The 18,878-nt window shown below is 41.3% G+C and overlaps 1 protein-coding gene and 1 long non-coding RNA gene across 4 annotated transcripts in view; both read right to left on the bottom strand.

The window, feature by feature from the left end:
• The window catches only part of fut8b (fucosyltransferase 8b (alpha (1,6) fucosyltransferase)), a 91,341-nt gene extending 84,230 nt beyond the window's left edge, over positions 1–7,111 (bottom strand). For 2 of the 3 annotated variants that reach the window (XM_030405639.1, XM_030405642.1), the window contains exon 1: positions 6,893–7,110. The gene's annotated coding sequence lies outside the window, so the exon portion shown is untranslated. Of the gene's footprint in view, positions 1–6,892 lie in introns of all 3 variants that reach the window. The other variant, XM_030405640.1, reaches the window with a different exon arrangement.
• Positions 7,112–7,867: 756 nt separating this feature from the next.
• Positions 7,868–8,399, bottom strand: LOC115574242 (uncharacterized). Its single transcript, XR_003982452.1, has 2 exons — positions 8,300–8,399; positions 7,868–8,217 (listed from the first exon to the last, which is right to left on the bottom strand). It is a non-coding gene; the product is annotated as an uncharacterized LOC115574242 (long non-coding RNA).
• Between the last annotated feature and the right edge of the window lie 10,479 nt (positions 8,400–18,878).

Raw genomic sequence — 18,878 nt, 5'->3', positions numbered from 1 at the left:
TTTTGGTTAATTTTCTTTATATGTGTATCGTGAGTCCAACTTTAATGGCAATTTGTATGATACTGAGTTGTTAATAATTTACCCGACTGTCAGGAAGTTCATCTCTATACTCTGTGCTAACATGGTGGATGTTTGTGTCTGCAGTGCGTAAATGCAGATTTTGCTGTATATTCGCAGTGTGACTGCTGTCTGATTGCTACCCTGCTGTGTTGCAGAGCTCCACGCTGGGCCAGGTGACAGGGCTCCTGCAATGGAAATCCAATCAGGCCAATCCTCTACGATCCCTCACAATCCTCTCTGCCGCCGCCCTGCACTGCATCCCGTCTGCAACACACACTGCACATGCCACGCACGCTTACAATGAGCTCTTTGATAGATATGGAGATGGACACATGCACATTAACCACCTCACCTCATGTGAACTTGGCACAGACATTCAGGGGCTTGGTGCTAAGCGAAACACTAAATCCCTTCCAGCTACAACGACTACGCGGTGCAACTGACCTTACATTGTGACCTCTCAACGGAGGTCACAGAGATGAATTTACCCCTTGGGGATCAATAGTGTAAAGGCAAAAATCCACAAACACTCCCCTCACCGCTGCAAACAAACCCTCTATGAAGCAGGACTGGCACTAGTGACAGAAATAGCCCACCCGCCTCTGAGGAAGATAATGCCAGCCTTTCATCATGGTCCAGGTCCCACTTCGCAGGGGCCTGGGGTTGAACCCTCTCTGGACCTGAGTTGAGGTCACAAGTGGGCCACCCAGCGCTGGCCAGTACTGGATCAGATACCACTGGCTAAATGGGGGCCATTCAATAGTCCTCGTGTGTGTGGGTGTATGGGTAGAGGTGGAGTGGCTGCTGGGAATTTTGGCTTCCTGTTGAAAACAGAATAATATCCACAAACCTCCGTGCAGAGGCAGGCCTGTCACACAACCTTTCTACCCAAGTGTGGGAAATGCACCCATTCTGTCAGATGAGCTCATAGTCTTCTTCTTTTCAATTCCTATGCGTGTGCCTTTGTGAGCTTGTGCATTCTGGCTGCAGAATGAATTTGGGCTATTGTCACTGTGATCCTAATGGCCAGCATCTGGCTCTCTGGCACTCTTTTTTATTTTTCCGGGGTGGGGGGTGAGGGAAGAGGGGGTGGCGGGGTAGGAGTGAGGTGGGTGATCCGACTGCTTACGCCTCAAGCTGAGCAGCTGTCCCAATTACTACCTCTCTCTTCTCTCCTAATTTCCCCTCCGTACCCATCTGCCTCTTCCACACTCGAAATCTCTGTCCCATCCATCCGTAGATGCCACTAGTGTGTGTTCATACTTTCAGGAGGCTCCCATGCAAGAAAGAGCCCTTCAGCGGTCGAAGTAGGTTTGGATCCTGTTTTAAGTTCGACGCTGCAGGGAGCATAAGACCCAGACAGTGCACTATCTTGTCAGGCAGCTAAGAATTTTTAGCAGCATCCCTGAATCCCTACAGCCCTCCATGCCTGCTCTGATCCTGGTCTGAGCTGTGGACTCAGAGGGGCTGACAAGGCTGTTTGATGGGCCATGGGCACTGAGCATCAGGGGATTTTGTGGGTAGGTGGGCGGGTGGCTGGCAGGGAGATGGGGGGGAGGCTGTTTGTGTCCCACAGTGAGTCCCTCAGCAACTTCTGATTAGCTAAAAATTCTCAGTGTGTGTCATACCCATGTGAATTCAGTTCCTCATGCAAATGAGGCCCCATACACTTGTGTTCTTCCTGTCATAGTGTTAAGCATTCAGAGATATGGTCAAAAACTAGAATTAATACACAGCCATGCAGATATACAGTACATAAATATATAGGTATATACATAGACATAAAATAATTAAAATGCACTTAAGGCACTGTGCAAAAAGAGGTGGACAAGAGCTTCCTACTTAAAAAGGGGGAAAAAAAGGGGAAGGAGAGAACTTCAGCGCTGCATGTGGATGAGTACATGCCCATTTCTGGACGGCTCCGAGAAGAAGTGTCGTAAGACCCACTTCCCAGCTCAGGCTGCAGCAGCAATAACTCCCCGAGATACAGCAAAAGCAAGCACACATAAGCGAATGTGCGCGCACACACACACACACACACACACACACACACACACACTTTCTGATTTGAGTGCACTGCAGGCTGGGCAGCCTCCCCTGCAGGGCCAAACAGAGCTGGGGCGACACACTCTTCAAGGGGCATTCCAGGTCAGGATCTCTGACTGGTCGGCCCCCCCACACAAAGCCAACACACATTCACACATCCTCCAAACACACTCAAGACAGGCATTATGTGATCTAGACCCACTCCCTACACAAATCAAATCTGATGCCACATGGCTATCGGGCCAAGCTCCTATTGTGCCTGTCTGACTGCATTTCTTTTCAGAACTCCCCCTCTTCCACCCTGTCTTTAGTTATTCAGCTGAGTAAGACAGGTGGACGAGCAGCATCGAGACATTCAGACAGGCAGACAGGAGGGCAGGCCTGCTGGGGCCCTTTTCTTTTTCTGCTGCCGGAGAATGCTATCAGGCTGGATCAGGCTGGGCTGCTGAAGCTGAGCTTCGGCAGCCTCACAGCCCAGCCCGCTTTTCTCCATGGAAACCTGCCCCGCACTCACCCTGTGATTGGCTCATATGATCACTAGACAGACACTCTGTCTTACAATACAGATAATAATGGCCCTCCGGTAGAATGAGAGTAGGAGAAGAGTGATAGCAGAGAGGCCTTTTTTCCTACAGATTTTGCCCTTTAGAAAGGCTGCATCCAGAAAGCTTACAAGAAACTAAAGACTACAGATATGTTCCTGTACAAGGCATGCAGCTGTTGTCTGTACAGTCGCTACTCTAATGCAGAGGTTCTCAACTTTTTTAGAGTCGCAACCCCCTAGGAAAAATCCCCCCCCCCCCCCCCAATACAGTCACATCATTCAGTCACTGTATACGTCTCCGAACTATGGTTGACTACAGTGACTCTTTACAAGTATTGGCCCTGACTGTGTATGCATGGCTGGGCCTCAGACCACTGCTTCTCAAATCTGGCATCAGTCATAAAAATCGTTTTTAAATTCTCCCTTGGATAAGTCAGAACACGGTACACTAGAACTGGTGGTGAAAATGGCAGTCATAAGTGATTTAAGTTGGTTCACAATAACACCGCAACATAAGTGTTTTGTTTTTTTTAAGTGAGCTGGAACCACTTTTCCTTCTAGAACTAGTTCTTTAGCAATCAAACCTACCAAAAAAAAATGGTTCCAGAGTAGGTACTGGCTCCAAACCGGCACCTGAACTAAACCTGAAACTATTTGTCACACAGTATTTAACATCTGGATGATTCAATCTCTTTATTGGTGTCTTCAACAGCCTGGGGGATAGAAGCGACAGAAAATTGACATTAAACGTTATAGTCTCACGTGGAAAATGTCAGCCAAATGCCAACACTGGACATAGAGTGATTACTAACTGAACCCTATACATGAACCAGCTATTATTTATTGCTCATGTCTTTATAATGAGACTCATAACTCAGATGTGTGTGTCCATGTATCCATATGTTTTGTGTCAGTCTTTCCCCTTCTCAAAGCAAGAACAAGAAAGGCAAAAGCTTCTTTTCAACAGCTTCTGCTCTATTTACAGTACATTGTCTGGAATCGGGGAGCAGAAATACCCCGCACATGGATTAACAATACAAACAAAACAATGCTTCCAGATGAGCTTTCCTCTTTTGGTAGCATTGTTACTGCAGCTCGCTACAAGCATTGCCGTGTCTTGCATATCCTCTTCACTTCACAGTTTTTTGTATTTGTAGCATGAAGCCCCCCCAAACTGATAACATGTCTTCAACAGTGTGCTTTTCGCTTCCTCCATAGTTTAATTCAGCCTTCTCTTCACATTCGTCTGACGTTTTCGGGAGGGAAAAAAAAAGGATATATCTGGGACAAGCATGTGCATAAAAAGGGGATGTATAAACAACACATTGAAGCCGATATCAAGCATTATACGCACACTGTACAGTGCGCCAAAACACTGTGATGCTTGAAATTAGAATGGCTTTTCATGCAAACAGAGGCACTTGCTGTGCAGGTGACAGGCCGGTAATGCAGACTAGAAATGAAATGAAAAACAAATCCAAATGCTATTTTAAATAAAACTCTGCTTGGCAGTGGCTTGCTGCACTAAACCAAATAGAGGAATTGGAGCTCGCCACGTGACAAATGTGCACAGTGTTATATACAGATAAAACTACGAAATGAGTCACCGCCCATTTTTGCTCACTGCACTGCATCTAACCTCTTTGGCAGAGCAACACTAATATGTTTAATGAACTCATTAGTCAAAAATGAAGACAGACAGTGGCATGAGGCATGGAAGGTGGAAGCACAAAGGGCAGAGAGAGAGGGAGGGAGGGAAGGGGGATGAGGGAGAACAGACAGGCTAAAGTGAGGGAGAGAGGAGGAGGGAGGGGTTATTTCTCTAGAAAGCACATTCTCTTGTATTATAGATGCAGTATCAAGTGTTTTAGTAGCTACATGGTTGCAAATGCAACATTTGTCCGAAGCAATCAACTCAGAAAAGCAGAGACAACACAACTTGGCTGGGAGGCATCCTGTAAAAAAAAAACAAAAAAAAAAAAAACACTTCAAATCTGCCAAGAAAATTTCAAGGGTTAGTGTGAGTGTCATCACTACTACTTCATTTAAGTGCTTCATCAAAAATTTCACAGGCTGTAATGAACTGATCTAATGTAATCATTTGCACTTGGCTGATATAGATGGATCCACGTATTTCTTTGCCTATTCATTCTAAAAATGGTAAAGCACGGGTCATAGCAACATTTAGCCAAAAGCACGAGTCACTTCACTGAATGATGAAAAAAGAAAAAAAAAAAAACTGGCCCCTGACTGTTTGAAGGTGCACTGTGTAGTTTGGGAAAATACATTCTGAAAGGTACTATTAACAACATTAATGAGGCAATAATACAAACTCAGAAATATTAATTATTTCCATAACTGAATACACTAGCCTTCAAAGCTTGTTCTGGGGACCTTAATTTCCTCTGAGAACAGCTTGTTTATTCAGTTATGGCAACGGTACACATTTCTGAGTTTGTGGTATTACCTCATTAATATTGTAAATGTTAACGTTCTGAGTTATTCTCCAGAACTTCATGGTGCCCCTTTAAGGTCAGTTGTTATAATCAGTTTACTCAGTCGTTGAAACAAAGACAGTTTGCTCATTAAAGCAAGAAAGCCAATCAATGGGGATTTTCTCCTTCATACTGCACCTTTAAAAACAGGCGTGTATCTGTTTCCAAGACAGAGATCCCCCTGCCACTGCACAGACTGCTGTCACCGCAATATTTATGGCTGTTTACTTATTCATGAATGGGTTAAGGCTACTACCTCAATCAATCTGCTTCCCGTTACCAAGGCTCACTTTATTAGATAACATTAATGATGCATTAGTTGTCCATAGGTGTTGAGTTTCTCCCCAGTCAGCAGCTCCAATTGAAATGAGAGCATAATGGATATTGGCTGCAAACGGATCAAAAACTTGAGGATAATTGCGGCACTATACAACATGATGAGCTACTCATTTATTGTCGGACAATATGCTGTCAAAAGGGAGAAAAATCACAGTGGGCTTCACCGTGGCGACAGTGAAGTATGTCCTGCAATATCAGCTGCAGACATTAAGTGATATAAAACACTTCGGCTGAGGGGAAACAAAGCCGTACGTCATCCATATCACAAATCGATTTCATGGCCAAAGCAATAAGCTATTGGACCTGTCATATTAAATGAGATTAAAAAGAGCCTCAGAGTTTACTGTTCCTTGACATGCTCTGACTTCCAGCGTCACATCCATTCCCTCAAATGAGCTGTGCATTCATCACAAGCCATTCACTTTGAAAGGCCTGCATCCTCTAATGGGTGGCCCCTGCAGGGAACTGAACCCCTGGTCTTTACCACCACTGACACCAGACTCCATCAGACGTGGTACACTGAGCACAGGTCCACACACACTCTGTCTCTGCGCGTGTGCGTGTGTGTGTGCTATGAAGGGGGGGTGTAAGGCCGGAGTCAACCTGCTGATTGTCCCGAGTTGATCTGCTTCATTTCATTATCGCGTATCAGACCCCACCTCCTGCTACTGAAAACAAACGCACGCCTGGCTCTGGTGATTATTACGGAGCAATCCCTGACTCTGGCAGCGGTGCGCCGAGGCTCAAACACAAGGCTGCCGCTTTGTCTGTCCGACACACGTAACACACAACACACACAGTGACGGAAGGATGCAAGCAAGTGTCAAACCACCCCTCTGTCATGTGTCTTCATTTTGACGCCAGGGCAAAGAGAAAAAAAAAAACTGTTAGATTTCGCTCTCGTGTGACGGCGAGCACGACAAACAGAAAACAAACGCACACAAGGCAAGACAGCTAGCTTATCGGCTACACGCTCCTTCTAGCTCTGTAGATGCATTTAGCCGTTAATGTAAACATGGCAGCCGTATTAAACCACTTTGATTCGCACAGCCTCGGTCCAGGTGCCGCTGCTGTGTGAAAAGGGATGTTTCGGGGCTAGGCTTTTGCGCGGACAGGCTGTGAACTGTTTTGAAACATGCCCTCTTGCTTTCTCCTCCAGACGCGGATAAGCAACAAAGAGGACGTGCGGGGCCGGTGGAAGGATGTAACGGAGCGGGAACAACGGAGCCAAAATGTCCGAGCGACTGCGTTCTCATAACGGTACCAGGAATCCCTGCCTGCTGTGACCGCTATTTGGCCACCGTGATCTCAGCAGCGACGCAGTCAACAGGCCGGGATGTAGCGGGCGGAATCTGCGGGGCTGAGCTCTCTACGTTTCCGCCATGCAGCAGGGTTTATTGCCACCTACCTTGGAACGATACACCGGCTTCCAGCGGCATCCGACCGGGGCTGCGGAGGCTGGGTCTGTCGCAGCGGCAGCCGAGATTTGTTGCTCCAGAAAATTGGGTAGAAAGGCTGCGGCGGAAACAGGAACTGGGAGAGCGGGGGTCTCTGAATACGGCAGTCGAGGCTGCTCTGTACTGGATGGCCGGTGTCAGCGCAGACCTGGGAGAGAGGGAACTCAACATCCGGTGGCGGTTTTTCAAATTAAAAGTCTGCGTGGTCGCTAAGAGCAGTAGCTTCCAGGATTATGTTATGTTACTGCAGGTGACTGTCAGGTGGCTGTCAGGGTATTATCATGATTAAAACACTGCAGCTTAACACAAATAGCACTGCTTTGTTATTTCAATTCACATGATTTTTATCTAAAACCATTCTATATTTCTGAATTTTTAATTTTACTTCCATACATTTTCTGGCATAACTGCAACATTTTATTTTACATGTAAATATTATGTAAATTAATGTTACTTTACATTACTGTTTTTTATTTCTTTGCTTTTACAATGTCAGCATTTTCCCTTGTTAGTGTTCTTCCTCTTCTTTATTTTGTTTTTGTAAACGATTTCTGAGTACACATAAAGTTTGATTAATCGACTTTGAGTTCAAACTCTTTTTAATTAAATGTTTAATAATTGTACTACACATTTTTGTTTATTTGTGCGTTTCTTAGCTATTGTGAGGTATAATTGAGTCCTTTGGCCACATGTAAATAAACTTTACTTTCCCATATTGTTGTCACATAATAAGTCACCAATATCTTATCGGCTCTTAATAAACAATAAAAACAAAGACATATGTTCAATAAAATTTTTAAAAATCCAAACATCTCAAATATATGTAAATATATGCCTCATGTGCAATACTTGCCTCCTAAAGACTGCCTGTACAAATACACTTGTCCCTCGTTTTAAAAACAGTGACAGCACATAATCACCCACTATTTGTCAAGTTGTTGATCACTTGGTAATTTATTTTGAAGGCACAGCGGTGTGACTTCCTGTTTGTGTCTGGCTCTCTGGCTGTCTTGACTCTGGCTGATGCAGATCCTGATGGAGAACGATGGTGTGGAAGCTACAGTGCGCACACCAGTGTCAACCTCTTGTACTGCAGTCGGGCTGACAGACAGACGGGGCTGCCTGGTCTCTGTCACAGAACCGGCCCCGTGGTCAATAACACCATCCAGATACAGGAACTCTAAATAAGGCCCCCTTTGAAACCTTTCCAACTGTATTGCCTGTTGGACTAGTTTTCCCTAAATGGTTCTTTTCACTTTGGTCCTAACACGACCGTCTGTAAGTAGATGCAGTATATTATCATAAATACATTATAGCCTTGTGAACATGTAGACTATTACACTGACACATAAACTAACCTTGTGTTTTTGCTTTCTCTTCACTTGTCCTTCTTCCTTCCTCCTCGACTAGAAAACAAGAACACAATGTAATTACCATTTAAGATTCCTGTATACAGGAAGTAACTATAGCCACCTCATGTATGCAGGAAGTAACTATAGCTACTTCACGTATACAGGAAGTTGCTATAGTTACTGCCGCACCTTATTACAACTCAAACAACTCGTAATGTTGCATCACTCTCATTTGTTCCTCTCTAACAGTTTTGTAGCAGGGGTGGCAAGGGGCAATAGTGTGCTACTTCTGGTGTCCTTTCCTGTTGATCTAAGTTTTAAATTTGATCATGATCACTGTGAAAGGGGCTACTCCTGTGCAGAATCATGATTTTTTGCAGGTTTTTGTTTCGTTCTATTACCTAGATTATGATGTTCAGTTTCCCATTTCAGTAAGCTGTGGTGGTAATGTTTTTAACTGCGGTGGTTCAACACCCCTGAATGAATGTCGAGGAAACACTGACTATATTTTAATCATATCCTCATAGTAAAATAAAAAAAGGAAAAATACATGTGTAAAGTGGATATGTTTTTATTAGTATTTGTGTTGACCTTATTTCAACTGACACCCATAATCCAATAATTTAAACCTGTGCAACACTTCAAAAATAGACCAATAGTGAGTGAAATTTGCAGACCTGGCAACCCTGCTGACAGACCTGGTGCCACCATGGCGATGGAGGGTACAGCTTCCCCACTGAGGGGCGGGCACGTGTACAGATGGATCCCTTAAAGTGGCCTGATATCCTGCCCTTTTAATCTAAGAGTGAGAGAGTGAATCAACCTCTAGTGACACACTAGTGTCAACAAAAACTTCACAACATTATTTATATTTCAACCATCAGGGTGGTAGAGAATTAATGGGTGGGGTGAGTGCTCCTTTTTTTTCTCTGCACCCTACCCCCAAAATGTCTGTGCACATCCCTGCCCATGGGTGACAGGACAGAGCCTCTTGGACACTTAGCCCTCACTCCTCACTCATATCCACAGTGATCGCGTTACTCATCGCTCCCCAAGAGCACGGCTCTGAGATTACTGCTGCATATTCCCCGTCCTCAATATAGTCAGCGCAGTTCGATTCTTCCTCGTTGGAGTGATAAGAAAAACCAAATTGCTTTAATATTCAATTATCATCATGCTTGATAAACCTGGCGCAGGTGGGAATATGTCTGAGAGGAAGCAAACTTTTTCTTTGGTTTCCCACCAGGTGGAGGACACTCTGGATATACATTAGGCCGTGTCGCTGCTCGGTTGCTCAGCACAGATAAATCTTTCAAGGATTGATGTTAATATTTTATATCAATCCATCAGTCGGAGAGGGGTGGTTTCATTATGTACATGGCACACAGAGAAGGACCTAGTAATGTAAGTAGTAATGAAAGTATATTAACTCAGGCACTTACAGTAATTATGGTTTGAGGTACTCTGAAGTACTACATCTGGAAGCAAATATTGTACATTTGCTCACAACATTTCTTTTTCAAAATCACACTGGACAAAAATTGTACTCTCAACATTGTTAGTCACTTTATGGGTACTCAGGGACAAAAAACTAGAGCAAACCATCACCACGTTCGTTTGCTCTAGTTCTGAAGACTTTCGTTTGTGGTTTGGTGGACTCTTGGGGTGTCTTATAACGTCGACATTCATTTTCATTAGACCTCGAACTCCTGAACTTTACTTCTTTATTCACACGTTCAGACAGCTCTAATGGAGGGCTTGGTATTAAATACAAAAACGTTTTCTCAAAGGCTGGAAAACTGAGAAACTGCGATTTAATAATTCAAAATGTCAGCATAAATGGGAAGCAGCCTAGGCTCCCTTGTTGCAACATTTGGACTGACTGCATTTGTAATCATGCATTAATCAGGTCGTTTCTTTCCCTATTTTCTTCTCGTTTGCACCAAATCCTGATGCTTACATCCAAGAATGACAGTTTTTGTGTCATTGACACGTGGCTAAGGTGAACTTATCTTTGTTACCTGTATCCCTCCTCCTGCATGTGAATGCGCGTCTGTGAGTTTGTGTGTGCAGCTGCAAATGAGTGTATCAAAGGAGGCATTTTGTTTTTTCCTTTCCTTCAATGTTTTATTCGGTTCTTGTGCATGTGAAATGTCTTCAAAGTCAAAAAGCCCGCTTGTCAGCAACAACAGAAGCTCCTCTCTCCCACAGAAAACACTGCTCTTGAAACGCCTCGTCAGTAGTCCCGCCTTTAACTATGTGCCTTTGTGACCTCACCAGTTAGTTATGCAGGTAAGAATTATCAACTGCTCTGTTGTTGCTAGCGGTGCTGGCTCAGGTATGTGTGAGCTGACCAATCAGTATTCAGGAAGAGGGACTTTAAAGAGACGGGAGCTAAAACAGAAGTTTAATACACTGATGGAGGAATGGACAGAATGAGAAAACGGACTTATTTTCCGAGCACTAAAGCATGTAATCCTATTGTAGTAGTCACCCAAAATCAGAAAATGAAGAACCTGGAAATGATCATAATGAGTCTCCTTTAAGTTCAGTTGGGGTTGTTGATTTATGTGTGGTTTACATGTTGTTTTTCAAACATGCCAATAATAATAAAAAAAAAAAAATTTTGTTCATTAGTTTGAAACTGACTCAACATTGTGATACTTTTCCTGCCACAACATTCAGTGAACATTAGAGCAATAGCATTCAATTGATATTGATAAACATCCACTTAATTTTCATAAATTGGCTCCAGTTGGGTTTTGAGTATGTTTCCAAGCGAGAGGAAAGGAAAGAAGATGCCAAAGGGCTGTGTGTTATACGCGTGTGTGAACGTTGCGAAACAGTAAACAGGCTTTCAGGTTGCCCTTGAAGATGTAATTTACTGTACCACTCTCTTTGAACTGCTGTATTTGAATGTTTCCTTGCCTCCCCCTCCTTTTTTCTCACTCTCACTTGAGAATTAAGCCACTAAATCGAATTCATAATACAAATTCATATGACCCGAAGGCTTTTCATTTGTTGTTGCTTCTCCATCCTTCTTTCAGGGGGAAAAAAAAAGAAAAAAAAGAGAAAAAAAAAACAACAACCAGCGTGCCTCTGAGAGGTCTCACTCCAGTGATGGCGAGGAGCTTGAATCACAATAACAGCCCCCACCCACGTCTGGTGCTCACATGTTTTCCATCCTACAAAACTGCCTTGGCTCCTAAAGCTAGTGCAGCTGCGCCATCATGTGGCGCGAAGGCAAACGTGCAGGAGTAAAGCCAGAGTGAGGCGGTTTTCTTGGGTGGTGCAGACGCTGGATCGAGGAAAATGTGACTCAGTGGACCTTTGAGCTTTGTGTCGTCAAGCAGGCTGATCTCGTGCCCAGCAAAAATGACTCATGGTGAAAAGGGTCCTCGATATTTGTTGCTGGCACACGAAGAAGAAAAAAAGACAAACTTAGCATGCAATGATGAACATCCACCTCCACCCCCACCCTCCCAGCTACACATACACACACACACACACACAATTTTGTCAGTCCACAGCGATATCATCATCAGGCAGCGGCAAGTCAATCCCTGCTGACCTTTTTGTCTCTGCTGACCTTTTCAGATTGAGCCACAGTGGGAGAGTTTCTGAAAGGGGCACATGTGAACTTTTTTTCTCCCGGAGGTACGCCGGAGTGGAGTGAAACATAATGGAGGAAATGAAGCACTGATGCAAATGCATCTCCGATAAGCCGACTGAACGGATTTTTAAAAAAAGAAGAAGAAGAAGAAGAAAAAAAAGAAAATCAGAGATGTGGGCAGCAGATCAAACAGCTCTGCGAGCAGGCTGGCACAAATGCATCTCATGCTACGAAACCAAACAAAATGGAACAGAGCAGAATAATTAAAATATCATTACAGTGTCATTAGAATAACATTACCATATTCATGTCGGGCCGAGTCACTGTGGCACTTGTCAAAATGTATCCTGACTGCGCTACAATACATTTCATGAAGTGTGTGATACATTTTAATGGAGAAGTATATTAAATGCAGACCAGGGTCTTCAGGATTCATAACGTGTAAGTGCACAGTGCCCTACTTAAATTCGGGCCAGGGAGCTCTGTGGTTGAAGAGTGATTTTGGGATTGTAACATCTGCATTCAAGAGACACAGCTGGTTAAGCTTGTATTCTCTACACAAAACAATTCCTGGAGTTGGGGAATGTGTCCAAGGTTGAATACTTGGAGGAATGGCAATAGATTGGAATGTTAAAGGATAGGGGTGTCCCGATTCCTCAAGTCCTCGATTTTATTCCATTTCCAGTTTAAAGGTTTCTGAAGCAATGATCGATATACCATTATTAGATTTGCATCTAGTTATCCCACTGAGCATAAACATTGCCAAAATATGTCTTTTTTGAACATCCAAGACAGTCTTGGCGTCCAGTGGAGAGCCAGAATGAACGTTTTTTAATGTCTTTTTTCGATGTGTTTTGGATGTTCGCCATTGACGCCCAATTGACCTCCAAACAGGGTTCAACATGATCTCTTCAACTCCAGTCACAGACGACTAAATAACTTTTGGAGAAGAAATCCAACCTCAGAATTTTTTATATTAACAATATTTATGAGGTAATAATCCAAATTTAGGAATCTTAGAGACTGCAGTGGAATAACATCTCAGAAGTGTTTTACTGTGTGAGTCAAAATGAAAAGAAAAAAAAATAATAAATAACGAAGACTGATGTGCTAATTAGAAGTTATAATGAATTTTGGAATGAGGTCAGAGCCATTAGAACCACCTTGGAATCTAAAAAGACAAGTGTGAGTGTGTGGCCCAAATGAAGTTGTTCATTTACAGCAGCATTATTTGTAATTTGTTATAATTATGTGCATAATATAAAGTCAAGCCTGCTGTTGACTTCATTCAGGGTATAATAGTGAGGTCTAATAAGGGATCTAAAGCCTCTGTCCAGTGTGAAGAAGCTGGCATCCAGTCGAGGATTTGAGTTTATTTTGACACTCAGTAATCCTGTATAATCTAATACATGTTCTTCCTACAACTTTTTAATATGTGTATGCTTGCACTTAAGGCTTGCAACTATGCAGTGCATAAGCAGTGTGTGGAATGTACATAGTGTAGCATAACACAAAACAGGTCAGTCAATCATAACATACATGTACTTACATAAGAGGCTGAAGTTAATTTAACAGTAAGGACTGTCCGTGTTTGTCATTATTATCTTTTGCTGCCACACATAGCACTGATGTACACAGTTTTTACATTATATTTATTGACTTTTACACTTTATTTATTTATTCATTTATTGCACTTTATTTATTTATCTCACTATATTTATTTATTTTTGCACTTTATTTATATATCTCACAAAATGTATTTGTTTGCACTATATACATTTTTTACACTATATTTCATACGCTATATTTATTCATTTCAACATTTTATTAAATTATTTTTACACTATATTTATTTATTTTATCACACTATATTCTATAGCACTATATATATTTGTTTTACATTTTATTTTATACAGTATATTTATTGTTACACTTCATTTATTTTTACCATAATGTATTTACTTTTACACTATATTTATTTATTTATTACACTACATTTTTATTATACTATATTTATTTACTTCTACACTATATTGATTGTTACACTATTTATTTTGACACTATATTTATTCATTATGATACTATTTTTTCAAAGAATTTAAAAGCACTGTATCAATTGAGACCGAAGCCTGGGCGTCATTTCTGAATTTATGTCCAACTCCACCCAGCCCTTTGGGTCCCAATAGGTCCCATCAGATTTGGGTCGGGTATCCACACTCTACACAGTAATGAGAGTAATAGCCATAAAGCTTGTTCCATTTATAAGACAAATTCAGGAGTCACAGCACAGAGAACTTTATTTGAAAAAAAGAAGCAAATAACACAACACAAAAAAACATGGTGAGGAAAATGATGTTAAAGGTGAACTGTGTTGTTTTGGGGAAAAAGATCTTTATTCAGTGTTTTTTAATGTCTGAATATATTAAATAAACAAATTGACCTCTAAGGAAAACACAATTTCATACTATTTTACTTGGTATTACTGTTCTATTATTTATATGGCGGACCCTGCCACCTTTCTAGCTTCAAACAGTGTTCTGTGGACCTTATTCTCCTCCGAGAAAAGCTTGTTTGTTCCGTTATGGAATAAATAAACATTTCTGAGATTGTATTATCACCTCATTAATATTGTTAATATTAAAATATGATGATTGGGGGTCATGTTGGTGTGAGCTAATGCTAGGTCTGGTAGAGAGAGCAGTCCCTAAAGTAAACAGTATCAACCAAATGGTCCATCTGTAGGAGCAGATAGGGGTCACTGGTTTTTGAAATGATATTAACAAATAGTTACAGCTTACATGTGGAAAAAAAAAAAAAAATGCATGCATGTATCTGAATGTATGAAAAAGTCGCACAATTCAAGTTTGTGAGTGTGTACTAAACTTTTGTCATGATTTGCTTCGACCTCCTCTCATTGGACGATCAGGGGGCAACATTACAACATGCTGATTGGCTAACAAGCTTATTTGTGCAAACATGGTAATGGCATTTTTTTACCTCATTTGTTTTGCTTTGTTGCACACACGGTTAAGTGTGTCCGTCTCTCTCTAACTGTGTGACATCTCACAAACTGTGCAAAAAAATGTTTTCACACAGGAACAAAATAGTGCCACTGCTGCAACTTTAATACACACAAACTTGAGTGTGTGAGAATATGTTTAAATATTTATTTTCATGTGCGCACAAAAGGTGATATACAAGTGTAGGCTGTCAACACAGGCTCACAATAGATTGACACTTATTTGCATCTATATGCAACCCGCCAGCTTACACATGGTGCGACCCCTGTGAGAGCTCTTCAAGCTGGGACATCTGGCCTGGTGAGTGAACTAATACTGACGTAAATCTGCTCACTGCCTCATGATTTGATCTCTGCTTCTACGCAGGAAGGCGCAAAACAAACACCTGCTTTGGGGTGAGACGACTCGCTCTGTTATCGCTCTGTTTAATGTTTATTGCTGGATAATGAGCGGAGCAACAGTTTGTGATTCTGTATCATCACTGCTCAGCTAATCGGTAAGCAAACGGCTGTCTGTGTTTAGTCAAAGTGTGTGAATTGCGGCTGCCAGGTAGCATCAATTAGGTTTAATACAGATGTGAAGCTGATGGATGATAGAGCATTTGCTGGGATTAATCATAAACAGGGGTACGGTGTTTAATTCACTGGTGTGCACTGCGAGAGGCTGGTTCTCCTTTACTGTATCCAATTCTAAATATTTGCCTGGGCACAATCAGAGGTCTACTGTGGAGAAACAACTGTCGTCACTCAATTTATTGTTTTAAAGTAAGTTGGGTTTAAAAATAGGAATAATATCAATAGGGTTATTTGTTTTGTGGGATGTAAAGCTGGCAGCGGGGGTACTGTTCATTCATAAAGCCCACATCATGTCACAAACACTTCTCCAGGTCATGGACGCGTTTGTAAACCTCTTAGCTATGGAGATGTATGATAAAAGGAGTACACAGACAGCGCTGTGTATTCCAGTAATGCCAGTATATTTCTGTGTATGGCCAACATGAATATGCCCATATTTCAAGCAGTGATAAGAAATGTTATGTATGTAGAGCGGAGATATGGCGAGGGAGAGAACACCATAACTGATGACCTGTCAAGCTGCACTTGTTACACCACAGATAATGTACATGGAGACTCTTGGAGTCAATACACACAGAAAGAAGTGTGATGCTGAGGACTATTAAAAGCTTTCTTTTGAAAATTACTTTGTGATATGATGGTGTTTTATGTAATTTAGATTTTTTTTCTTGACAGGAGAGCATTTAAAGCCATTAAGCTACCATTTGTTTGGAGAAACATGACATATACTATTAAAAAAGTCTTAGTTTGTCACTTTAATAGTCACCAATACAAAGAGTACTTACGTAAAGTCTTAACATATCTGATGTTAAATAAACAGTCCATGTTAACATAAGTTACCTAACATCCAATGTGATATTCAGGGTTTTTTCTGATCATCACAATCAATGTTTTTAAAGCCTTTTTTAATGTGATTGTTGATAAAGTAAATTGATAATTATTATTATTAACTATTACTAAATTCCTCCAAAATGTAGTAGAGTGGAAGTATAAATTAACTGGAAATGAAAATTCTCTAGTAAAGTACAAGACCTCAAAATTTTAATTAGGTACAGTACTCCAGTAAGTGTACTTAGTTAGTATTAGTTAAAAGGACTACATCAATGTTGACTTGTCAGCAAAGCTGTCATTTACACTGGGGATGATTATCACTTTTCAGAAGCATAAATTGTTCAAAAATATCGTCTGTGTATTTATCTATCAATCCAAACATTGTGAAAGAAGAAAAACTAACTAACAAACAAGATTCAATGAATATTGATCTTCCATTAAGCAACTTTTTTCCATCCTAAATATCCAATCCGACCTCTTATGATCCTTCTGTCAAAGGACAGAAATAACACTTTTTAAGTGTTTTACATTGTTGTGTGCTGTGTTTTTATTTCCATGAGGTTATTTTTTATTTGCATGGCTTTACTGTTACAAATTTGGTTTGTCTGCACGTGTGGCTGCTTGATGTCTGCACTCCTCCTTACCTCACTTGCTTGCTTGATAACCTGCACCTGGAGACCTGCTTGAGTTCATTACAGGCACTGTAATACTACCAACTGGGCTTCTGAGAATGGCACGAGGGACCAATGGTGTGTTTTGATGGGCAGAACCAATCACCTAGCCGAAAAGTTAAAGCTGAGGAGACTGGCATGGAACACGAGAGAAGAGAGAGGTGAAAAAGAAGGAAAAGATGGAACACAAGGAAAACGGGCCACCACCTTTCCTCTGCCACACTGGATGACAGGTGTTTTTTAGAGACTCTTAATCTGGATTTTAATATTTTTAAACCTCATTTGACTGTTTACATTCAAGCCATTGATAATGAATTTGAACTGTTTTTACCTTGAACTAGGCTCTTTGGTCACCTCAGTATTGCCCTCCACCCAATTTAAAAAAAGAAAACAACCCACCTTTCCCCCTCGCATTAACCCCCCCTCCTTACACCTCACTACACTCTCTAAAACTGCGCATGTGTAAGACCGTTTAAAAAGTGTCCCCACCACTTCTCAACACAAAGTGACACCCCTGCTTGTCAGAGATTTGATTTCCTGCTCCAGTTAATTTGATCCATAAACGTTCCCAATTCATTTAGCAAAAAAAAACAATACATCTCAACACAAAATAGAAACCTACACTGACTGTTTTGTTTTTGTTTTTTTGCCACTGAGAGCATACCAATGATTGCAACCATACTCTGGTGCTGATTCACCAATTATGCTGAATTACTTCATCACATTTTTTTGATTTTCTCTGTGTGTTTCATGGTGCTTCAGACCCCGAGGAACATTTTGTGCATGTTAAGAATTTCATGCCACATTTCATGCTATAGATGCATTTAAATGTGAGTCCTCGAGGGGTGCGCAATTTGTAGGACAGCTTGTTTGCTCAAATGTGACTCTAGTTTGAGCATTCACTACAGTTTCCTATAAAAAAAAACCCAAAGCCGTTTATCTGTAAAACGCCACCTTATTTATTTAATCCATAGCCGGTTTAATCAGGAAGTCTCATTGCGATTAAGATCTCTTTTCCAACAGGGACCTGAGAGAAACAAAACATTCACGATAACACAATAAGCGAGCAGAAACAACACAACATCAATTTCAAGATGTTCTTATAATAATTACCCGGAAGTTTTTGAATTTTATTCATATTTACTTGTTTGCTCAAGAGATTTCTCATGTTTAATGATCAAATATTGATGGGAAATATCATCAACTATTTCATTTTGCTGCAAAATTACAACCAAATTCTTTGTTTAACCAGAGACAGCACTGCTATTATGAATGGCCCAAAGTAACAGTGTCATGTTTTTGTTACATGCTTTTATAGATTTTTGAGTTTAATGTGCATGTTAAAGTTAAATCAAGTCTGGAAAATTTAAAATGGGAATCAATGAAAGACAGAGTATTATCATTATAATATCAAGTTAAAAAGTATAAATACAGGATAAAAATGTATATAAATAATGTGCATTCAACACATTACAACAAGATGTTTGGTTATTTTCATAAGGGGTGCCCCAGGGCATTTTATCCTCTGGGGGTGGTCCTTTGAGAGTCCACGAAGTCAAATGAATTGAGGCGTGAAACGTCCGGGAAGATCGTGTCACCAGCAGCTAATAACTGGTGTCACAGCTGGTCATTCTGTTCAGGGTCAGTTGTTCTAGATTGACACAGATGGCCTCCATTCAAACCATTCGTCATCCGCCGTCCTCTGGATCTCAACCCGAGGAGGTCAGGAGGTCACGAGGCTTACAGTGAGTAGATTTTGTTAGTGAATGTCAAGTTTCCTGCAAGCCATAGATATGTTGCAACTTTGCCTGTCTTTGGGTTCAACTATATGTTGTGACAACACTGTGCTTATGAGATGCACAAATGTGAACAGAA

This window comes from Sparus aurata, chromosome 22 (assembly GCF_900880675.1).
Source record: "Sparus aurata chromosome 22, fSpaAur1.1, whole genome shotgun sequence".
Classification (NCBI taxonomy): domain Eukaryota; kingdom Metazoa; phylum Chordata; class Actinopteri; order Spariformes; family Sparidae; genus Sparus; species Sparus aurata.
The sequence above is the reverse complement of the archived record's forward strand: the minus strand, read 5'-3'. Positions and strand labels throughout refer to the sequence as shown.